Here is a 10044-nt window from a genome sequence, read left to right as displayed (position 1 = left end):
GCATTCTTCATATGGAGGCCAAGGTGCTGCTCTGGAGAGAGAGAGAGGATATAGCAAAGGATGGAGTTTGTTGGCCAAAGGTTGACCAGTGCAGGTTGAAAACGAAAAGATCAGGTACAGGCATGCCTGGTAGCTGGAGAAGGAGCAGGCAGGACTAGGGAAAGGGGAAGACCCTGGAGAGGAATACTTCACACATGTTGACCTTCTATAAACAGAAAAAGTATCTGAACCTGGGGGTCAGGAGATACAAAACGTACGTGTGAGATCTCACCAGTGTCCACCAGTGCCATCCATGGGCAACAAGCCAGGCTGAGAGAGGAAAAAGGGTGGAGGGTGAAGATGCAGGCTGGAGCAAGTGAGAAAGGGTAAAGGGGAATGCTGCAGAGAAGGAAGTCCTGCCTCACTGGAAGGAGCACAGTGGTATACTGGTCTGTGCAGGGGACCTGAAGGAAGTGTGGAACAGAGTGGATGCAGCTCTGCGATAGATGTGTCCCTTGGCTGTGTCCTCTGTGTTTGACCTACACCTGTGCAGTAACAGGTACCTCCAAAGAACACCAGCACTGCCCAGTGGTGCTGCCTGCTCTGCCCAGGAGCCCGTCATGACAAGTGGAAGAGGACAGCATCCGGGGAAAGCCGGGAAGTGTAAAGGGAATGTGCCAGCCAGCCAGCGCAGGACATCAGTGCCAGCTGGTGTTGAACAAGCCAGGACTTCAGAAGGTGCAGCGCAGCGCTGTGCCAGCAACCTTCTGGGGCAAGCTGGATGGCTGCATGAGGACTGCACTGCACTGGGTTAATCAGCCCCAAGTCTCAGCAGAGCTAATCAGCTCTCGCAGAGTTTCCTTTTGGTGCCGGAGCTAACTTGCTCAGAGCATCTCGCATCAGCTGGGAGGATGGAGTGACTCCACACTGCTAGCCCTGGTCCTCCTCCCAAGCAGGCGAGCAGCTCACGCCTTCTCAGGCAGAAAAGGCAGGCATCGACGCTGCCGGCCACCAAGGCAAGGGTGCTGCTGGTCTGGCTGCCAGGGTGCTGAGCTGGAAGAGGGACCATGGCCGCTGCCCGAAGCTCCCAAGTGCTGTGTGACCAGGAAGGCACAGGCACCCGGAGGAGGTCCAGTTGTGAGGAATTCCAACAGAAAACCCACCCCGGAAGGCTTGTCTCATTGCCAGCCGGTGCGGCTGCTCCCTGCCGAGGTTCTCCCAGACAGGTGGCTAACACAGCCCGTGCCCCGGGTCCGTTCCAGCGGCTCTCCTGGAGCACCCCTCCGGGTAGCGGCATTCCCTCCTCTCAGTTCTGGCGGCCTCCCGAAGCTGCCCCCACGCTCAACCAGCCCTTTCCAAGCGAGGCCGCCACCGGGCGCCTTCGCGCCTCTCGAGTCCTCGGGCGGTCCCCGGCGCCGGCGAGCGAGGCGGGGGGCCAAGGACACGCACCGCCGCTCCAGCGGGCCCCACTCAGCCCCGCGCGGGGCGGCGGGGCGGGCGGCGTCCGCCATAGGCCCCAGCGGGCCCGGGGCCGGGGCTTGGGCTGCGGCTGGGGCGGGCCGGTTCACATCCGGGCAACGAGCGGCGGGCGCGGACGTGGAGGGCGCGGGCGGGGCGCTGGCAGTGGCGGGGGGCGGTGCGCGGGGGCGGCGGCGCGGCCAATCGCCGCCGCGCTCTCATCGGTGCAAACAGGAGCACAATGGAGCGAGCGGCGGGCGCGCTGCAGCCAAGCTTGGCGCGGGCGCTGCGCGGCTGACGGGCCGGCCCGCCAATGGGCGCCCGCGCGCAGCGGTGGGCAGCCAATGGGCGCGGGGCGGGGGCGTGCCCGGGCGAGGTTAGGGTGTCCTTGCAGGGTGCTGGGCTAAACTTCACCAAATAATAGCTGTTTGTATTTGGGCGGCCGAGGAGCCATTTTAGGTAAGTTCTGCCCCGAACTTTTGGGTTCGCCCGCCCGGCGTGGCCGGGGGCAGCGGCGGGGCGGGGGGCGGCGGCGGGGCCGCGCCGGGGCGGTGCTATGAATGAACTCGGCGGCGGCGGCGCGGGCCGCGGGGCGGACGGGCGGCGGGGCCGGGGCACCCGCCGGCCCTGTCATGGCTCCGGCCGCGGGGACGGGCCGGCCGCGGGGGAGGGGCGGCGTCGTCCTCGCGCGTTCTTCTCGCCGCCCTCCCCCGGGGCGCGAGCGGGCGGGCCGCGGCCCCTCTCGCCGGCCCGACCTGCCGCCTGCCGCCTCCCCCCCAACCCCCCCCCCCGCTCCGGCCCGCCAGGCGCGGGGAAGGCCGGGCCTAGCCGGCGCCGGGCCGGCACCTCGGGGCCCGGCGCCCCCCCGCAGCCGCGGCGGCCCCCGGGGCGTGCGGAGGGCGGAGGCGGGGCAGGCCCCCCCCGGCGCTGCGCGGAGGCTCCTCCCGGCCGGGAAGGGGGGAGCGAGGCCCCCGGCCCCGCACCGAGCTGCGCGACCGCAGCGGCGGGTGGGATGGGGGGTGCCGGGAGCCTGCCCGCGGGGCGCAGCTTCCCGCCGTCATTCCGGCCGCAGTGCTCAAGAAAATCAATAATTAAGTCTTTTAAACTTCGCGAACGGGGGAGAAGCGGGTCCCTTGGCAGGCCGGAGGCCCCCGGGGCATGGGTTTCCTGCCGCCCGGCCCCTGCCGAGCAAGGGCACCCGGGGCGATGAGAAGGCGGGGGTGGTGGTGGATGCGGTTGAAGGGCCGTTCCCTCCGCTCCGGGCGACGGGCTCGTCCCTGTCATCGGCGGATCCGTCCTGCTTCGTCCGCTGTGCGCGGAGCAAACGTGGATCTGTTGTGACATTGCAGCCATGTCACAACAGAGAGGCATCCCAGTCACGTTGGAGTCGCGTCTTGTTCGCGCTGCAGTCATCTCACCGTAGTCGCCCCGCGCAGCCTTGCGTCCGTTGTGTTTTGGTGGCTGCGTTGTGGGATTCTCCCTGTTCTTACTAGTGACTTTTACTGGTGATTGAGGTGGATTTCAGTCTCGGATCAATGAGGTTTGTAGGGTAAACGCTGTGAGACAAACGCACGCAAACAGAATACGCAAAGATGAAGAGAAGTCATCTGCTAGTATTGCTGCTTAGTGTGCACACCCGTCTTGGAGCAGCTAACGTTTTCTCTGTTTATCGATTTGCCTTCCTGACAACTACGCTAAACTCACAGTAAAGTCGGGGCCCGTGGAGGCCAGGCAGACTGCCTCGGCACACGGAGAAGCTGGTTCTGCTTGGTCTGCTGCCGGCCTTTGATGTGGTAGAGCTTTTCAGTAATTTTGCTATGAAAAGTGCTTCGTTTATTTCCTCAGTGAGTTGGGATGCTTTTAGCCAAAAGCTCGGGCTTTTTCATTGTTTACCTCGAGCTTGGGAAATGCAGCAAATGCTTTTGGGGTTGGAGAATGAGGGGAGAGGGATGGGAATGGTTTGCTGTGGTTGTGCAAAGTGTCCCGTAGGTCTGTGCAGAAGTCTCCAGCACCCCTCTGCAGTCACTGGCCTCCCTGGCGGAGGGGCTTCTTGTGGGCAGACAGATGTGGTTGTAGTTGTTAGATGTTTTTCCCTGACCCCTTCGTTTGTAGGGCTACAGATATTCGGCAGCTGGTGCTACCTATGTATTTTTAACTGGTGTGGGGTCAGAGCTCTGCGAGTATTTTCCCTGCTGTGAAGTGTTGCTGTTGCTTATGGCCCTGTTCAGGTGATGGCACAGGAATAGGTGCTGCCTTGCCTCTCCTTGCCCTTTGTTTACCTCATTCATGCAGGAGCTCTGCTGTGCTGCTTTGCAGAGAAATTGTTGTTTTGGTCCAGCTGTTGAAGTATGAAGCAGTAACAGCATATTTTTGCTCTGGGAGTAAATTCTTCCTGGAGTAAATAGGTTGTTTCTCTTGAGGCTTCTGGCCTCCAGCTGGGTTGGTTTTGTTCGAGGGTTGCCACTGGGTTCCTTTCCCACTTGTTTAGTGGAAAATTGATTCCTCTTCCACTACAAAGCTTAATGTTGTTGTCTGTTTGCTTTTGGAAAGCTAATTCTGCCCATCATCTCTGAATTGGTACAGCTGCCTAAACTTGCAGGTCCTTCAGGAGACTGGACGTACTGCTGAGTTTCCTTCACTGCCAAGATGGGAACCACGCAGCAGTGGTGGGGTGAAGCTGATTGAATGTCGCCCCTTGAATGCTTCAAGCTGTAAAACATGTTAACTAGTAGAGCTGCATCCTGTCAAAATATGTACCTTGTACAGCAGAACTGAAAGTAGGTAGCGCTATACTTCAAATAAAAGCCAAAGTCAATGAGAGGACTTGGAGAAAGCCTGATCTTGGTTCGTTTTCACTTTTGTGAAGTTTGAAGCCCATCCCACAGCTGTGGCTGTTTATTTCTGCCTATTGTCTCATTCCTCCAAACAGAAACGTTGATTGCCCTGTTGCTGAGAAGGCTGTCACAGCCCCTTGCTGTGGGCTAGTACAGATGTGTTAAAAACTAGGCTGTGCGAATCTGTGAAACTAAGGCAGCTCTTCTGCTGTTTCTCAATGCTTGCAGCACGTGAATAATGCACATCTCCTGTGGAAGGTGCTGTCAGGGTCCCTCATTACCTTGTTCTGAGTGCTGCTGTCTGGTTTGGTACCATATGTCTTTTTAATGGCTTGAGTCTACATCTCCCTCTGTTGTCCTGCGTGTTGGCGTTAGGGGAGAGTGGCTCTGTCTAAGCTGCTGGTCTTTGAGCAGCTGGCCCTGGATACACCAGTGTTAGCCCCAGTGGTGAGTGTTGTGTCTATCTTCAGGGTCTGTTGATTTCTAGTGGCTTGGTGGAGGAGGCTTTCACAGGAATGTCTCATTTTCCTGACTGCTTTTTATCATATTTTCTTAACAGGAAGCAAATCTCTGCCCCCCTACTCCCCATGTAATCTCAGTCATTTTTAAGATTTAGTCTTCCTTGAGATATTTTTAATATTTTCTCAAGAGCTTCTCCAAAGACAAACTTTTACAGGTGGATAATATAAAGTGTTTTACTTTAATGGTTTGTGTTATTTCAAGAGGGGTTTGTACAACAAGCAAGTGAACTTGTTTTCACGAGATGGCAAGGCTGAGAGCTTGGCTGCCAGAGCAGGCCTTTTTTTGCATGAAGCTGCCAGTGTCTTGGCCTGTCTCAGGTTTGCAGAGGTAAGAGTTAGTATTGTGCACATTGGCGTGCAGGAGAAGCTTGCCCTTGCGAAGGAGGGGAGAGGGTTGATCGGCCTTGCACTGAGAGTGGGCCCTTGGTGCAGGAATGTGGACTTCGTGTGTTGAGGCTGGAAAGCAGGCATGTGTAGGGAGGCTTCTCTGAAATTGTCTTAAAGAGACACTGACAAGCACGGAGGTTGGATGTCTTACTGGGCTTCAGAGGAGCTGAGAGGGCTTGTTTTCATTGCTCCTGTAAGTAACAGTGAAGACATTTCTCCTCTCTCATCCCCAGTTTCCTGCTTGGGACAGTGGAGTCAACCTCTGGTGTTGGTGACTTCACCCTGGTCTGTGAAAGTGGAGGCAGAGCTGTTTTTGGGGGCCAGTAAGCTGTGTAAAGGGGAGAGGAGATGGTCAGGGTGAATAGTCTATATGTAGTCAGTCGAGTAGCAATATTTGCGGCGGGCAGAGTGTTGGTGACAGTGTGCAGGTTTGTATGGTGCGTTCTCAGCACCCTAAAACCCCATGAAAACAGAGTTACACTTCACCTGGGAACGGTGGCAATATCAGGGCCTGCATTGCCAGCATGGTGGTAGTGGAACCCATATCCTCTAAGAAAGTGCAGGGCCCCTGTGTAGCAGCATGCTGTAAACGTTGTGCTGGGCAGTGCCTGTCCCAGCCAGCCTCCAGTGATCTTCAGGCACAAGACTCTATGGTGGAAATAGCGGAGCTGGGGAAAGCTGTCCAAACCGTCAGCAAAAGGGGAAAAACGTGGTGCTGTGGGTGTCAGCTTGTGACACAAGGAGACTCTGATTGTGCTTTCTAATATCTCAGGCTGGTGCAGTATGTTTTCCGTGTGATAGGACAATGCCTTCAACTTTCCCTTATATGGGAAAATCTGGTATGCAGCTGAGCAATCTGCCAATATGTTGCTATTAATTTTTAGCATTGTTATGTTGGATGTGTCCAGTCAGCCTAAGAAGTAGAAAGTACCTGGGACGCTGTGGCCAGGCTTAAATGGTTGAGGCAGGACCCTGGTGATACCTGGAGAGGGGTTGTGGCTGTGCTCTGAGAAATGCCTGAGCACGCTCGGCTCCTCAGGAAGTCAGCTAAAAGCTGGGAGAGTTTGGTGCCTGGGCGTAGGGCTCCTGCCCTGCACTGCCCTGGGCCCCAGTGCTCAGAGAGGAGCTGGAGGCCTTGGTGGCTTTGGTACTGAGGAGGTCAGCGGAGCACTTGACCCATCCTTTGTGCAAGGACCTTCCCCCTGTGGAGGAAGTGTTGCCTTGAGGTTAAGGGGTGCATGCTGTTTCTGTGCTGCAGCCTGTTGCCTCTAGGGGATTCCCAGCCTGTAGTGAGTATAAATCCTGCTCTAAGAGGAGCAAAACACTCTCTTCAGTCCAGAAAAGAAAGCGAGAAGTGTGGGAACCGAGTCCTAGTCTCTCTTTGTTTTTCATGTGGGAGCTGGAAATGTACTTGCAGAATTGCATTGGGTATGGATCAAGGAGTGCAGGTGTTATCATCACAATGAGATGTTGGCTTGGCCATGGGGTGCACATCACATTTTCCAGCCCTGGTTTCCCTGTGAGGGATGCTGCTGCTTGGTTGCAGTCCGACAGTGATACTATTAACGTGTATCCTAGGAGGTACAGCATGTCTTCTGCAGTCCTGCCTTTGCCCTAACTTTATGCAGCCATAATGTTGCACTAGTGTAGGTAGTGTTATCTGGTTGGTTGTTTTGGGGTGTGTTGTGTTTTTGATGTTTTTTTTTTTTTTTAATTGCATTTTAACTGGTGAAATTAAGTTTAGGTCTTTTCTGGTGAAGCCTTCTGACACTTGTCTGGCTCTTTCTGCCGTTTGGCTCAGTTGGTACAGGAAGTCTGGTTGAAATGCAGGTAACTCATTGCTTCCTTTTGGGGTGACTGTGCCAAAAGGAGAAAGTTAGCTTGTCAATATCAATTTGCAGAGTATTTGTGTTTCATAAATGTTTCCATAAATGTGTGGGATCTGTGGAGGCCTGCTTTTCATTAGAGTAAACGGAGGCAATATGTGGGGTCAGGCTGGTGTTAATCCAGCCCCATGAACTGGCTGCGTGCCCCTGCTAATGTGCACGTTATTGCAAGGGAGGGACAGGTAGGTGGGGAGGGGCAAGGTTGTTTTGTTCAGTTTCATATGTGGTTCTAAAGCATGTGTTTAAATTGCAGCCTGGGAGCTCTTGCACAGGAACATAGGTGGGAAGGGCATGAGCCTGCTGTGAGGGACCCCAGGCCAAAAGCCTCTGCAAGTGCCTGGTGGGGGAGGCGCAGCCGGGTGTCCCTGTGGCTGGCCTGCTGAGAGTGTGCCTGGGGGGGTAGGAACTGCTACACTTACTGCCCTGAGGGTTGGTAAAACTTCCTAGGATGTAAGACCCCCCCCCCCCTTCCCCCAGGAGGTATCTCGTTTGCATTTCTTTGAATGCAGAAGCAGGACTTTAGCTAATTGAAGGACTTCAGCTACCAGCCCCTCCATGTTAGCAGCCACTGCCAAGAATTTTGGTCCCTCTGTATTGCACTAGAAATAGACGTTTGTTATGTGGACATAGTTGAGTTTCCTTCAAAAAACTTCCAGTTGTTAAACATCTCTTCAGAAGTCATGAAGGTAATTAGCTAAGTTGTTTTCTGTACTTTATGGTTTTCATTTTGCAATTTAGCCTGTGCTTAGTGGCTGCCTTTGAAGGTGAAGTCCAGCATTAGCAATGTGCTAGTGTGCTACACACAGGAACAAGGGTGATGCAAAGTTATGGGGAACTCTCACTTTTTTGACGTATAGATAGGTGAAGTATTAGTTCTTTAAGAAACATTAATGCCTTGTTATGTATGTGCATTGAGGCAGAATTAAAGTTAGTCCTAGATACAAGAATAAACATTAGTGCTTTGCAATAGATGAGCTGTGAAAGCTGCTATTTTTGTGTGAGCTGCTGCCTTGAGTTCTCTAGGTCTTGTGCACTGAGCACCTTTAACCCTAAATGCTTCATCTGCTTTGGTTGAACTTAAGACATAATTAAGATAAAATGAAGCTTAGGTATTAGGTGACTGTTAATTGACTATCTGAGAAGAGAGAGCCATTCTTTCTTGATGACTTCTGTGTGTGTGTGGTGCATCCTTGCTGTACCCTGTGCTCATTTAGCCTGAGAAGGACAGCAGTGGGGTGTGGGAATGCACAGCGTATTGCTCTTATTTGTATGCTTCTCTGCTTGTTGCTTTAGGGCAAGCAAAGCCCTGTTTCTCCGTGATCTTTCTCAGTCCCCGTAGGGTGCCCCTCACCAGGGTATCTGAGCTTTTCCCGGCATGCACTTTTGTGCATGCATAAAGGCAGGTTTCTCTCCTTTACCGCAGACAGCAGAGACTATGCTCTGTTTGTTCGCTGTGCGGTGATGTTGTGGGGAGGCTGACTGAAGCAAGGCTTGCGCTTACTGTGAAGGTGCTGAGGTTTGTGGTTACCCTGATTTCTTCAGAGAAGTGGTTACAGATTTGTGGGCCAGTCATAGTCACTGCTCCACCTCCTTGCTCCAGAGGGTGAGAATTTTTGTCTGAGAATAACATTGCTGTTTTGGAGCTGGGTCAATCCCATATTATGCTTTGAGAGTGAGGACCAGGGTCCTGAATCTGGAAGGCAAGGGAAGGAGTGGGTCGCTATGGGCACAGGCTCTTTGAAGCTTTAGTAGTTGTAATTTCAAGGAGAGTGGCCTTTCCAGGAGCCCTGTAGTGAGGTGTGACTTTGCAGGCTTGCAGACCATGTGTGTTTGAATAGGTACAGCTGTGCCCACATCTGACAGGGCATAGTGCACTGTGTGTGGAGATGTGGTTATCTGCAGATGCTGCTCTCTGGTTTCTAGACAGGCTCTCTGCTGGCTCTCTCTGGTTTCTAGACAGGCTCTCTGCTGGCTCTCTCTGGTTTCTAGACAGGGTCTGTCTCTCTCTGTTGAGCAGAGCATGACATTAGGGATGAGGAGTTCTAGACAGTGCTCCTAAACCCTTTCCTGGGTCTAGCTCTACCTCCTGCTCTTTCTGCCACCCTGAGCTGGGAAAGGGAGATGTCTCAGAGAGCAGAAGTGGATTTCTGGACCTTTTTGCATGCTAGTTCCTCCATAGATGTCTGTTGAAGGAAGGGGTCAGAAAATGAGTGGCTTATCCAGGTATGGAGGGAGAGGAGATGTGGAAACCATGTTGGCACAGATTTCTGACAGGTACATGCAGTAAGAGTGGGCAAGGACATGGGTCTGTGGGACCCATGCTCTGCTGTTATGTCCAGAGTTTGCTTGCCTGGCCTTCATGTTGCTACGTGTCAAGGGAGACTGATGTCTGTAGGCCTGCCAGACAAGCATGGTCAAGAGTCTCTTGGCAGTTTGGTGCAGCTGGTGCCATGTGCTTGCCTGCTGGCTAGCTGACCCCATGGAGATGGTGCTGGTTGCCCAGGAGGGTCCTGGACATGGTGGGTATCTTCTGTGTCTGTGCCCTGAATGAATGTAGCTTGACTCCAGGAGAGACCCAGAGCAGCTTTGCCTGTGCGCTGTTTGAAGGGGCTTGGTGTGCTCTGAGGTCCCAGCTCTGCTTAGAAAAAGGGACACTGCAAAGATAGTGCTCTGTGGTCAGCATTAGTGATTGCAGCTTGGGTGTGCCCTTACAGGAGGGGTTTGCTCCCTCCCTGTGCAAGTGTGGACGTCCAGCCTGGTGAGGTCGATGCTCTCTCTCTCCACTGCTCCCTGAGCTGGCCTCCTACTGAAGGGCTTTATGAGCTGGGACAAGAAGGGGCTACCTCTCCATATGTGCTTTCGGCAGCATTTTACTTGCAGCATGTCTGGGCAGGACTTTGGGTGCTTGCTGTTTAATACACTTGGGTAGCCTTTTTAAAGAATTGCCTGTAGCTGAGGAGGGAACCAAACTTGGTGTTG

At 54.0% G+C, this 10044-nt stretch overlaps 1 protein-coding gene across 7 annotated transcripts in view; it reads left to right on the top strand.

Annotated features, from left to right (window-relative positions):
• Positions 1-1678: 1678 nt before the first annotated feature.
• CHD6 (chromodomain helicase DNA binding protein 6) overlaps positions 1679-10044 on the top strand; it is a 100982-nt gene continuing 92616 nt past the window's right edge. For all 7 annotated transcript variants that reach the window (XM_049816178.1, XM_049816181.1, XM_049816176.1 and 4 more), the window contains exon 1: positions 1679-1896. The gene's annotated coding sequence lies outside the window, so the exon portion shown is untranslated. The remainder of the gene's footprint in view (positions 1897-10044) is intronic.

This window comes from Accipiter gentilis, chromosome 14, assembly GCF_929443795.1.
Source record: "Accipiter gentilis chromosome 14, bAccGen1.1, whole genome shotgun sequence".
Lineage (NCBI taxonomy): Eukaryota > Metazoa > Chordata > Aves > Accipitriformes > Accipitridae > Astur > Astur gentilis.
The sequence above is the reverse complement of the archived record's forward strand: the minus strand, read 5'-3'. Positions and strand labels throughout refer to the sequence as shown.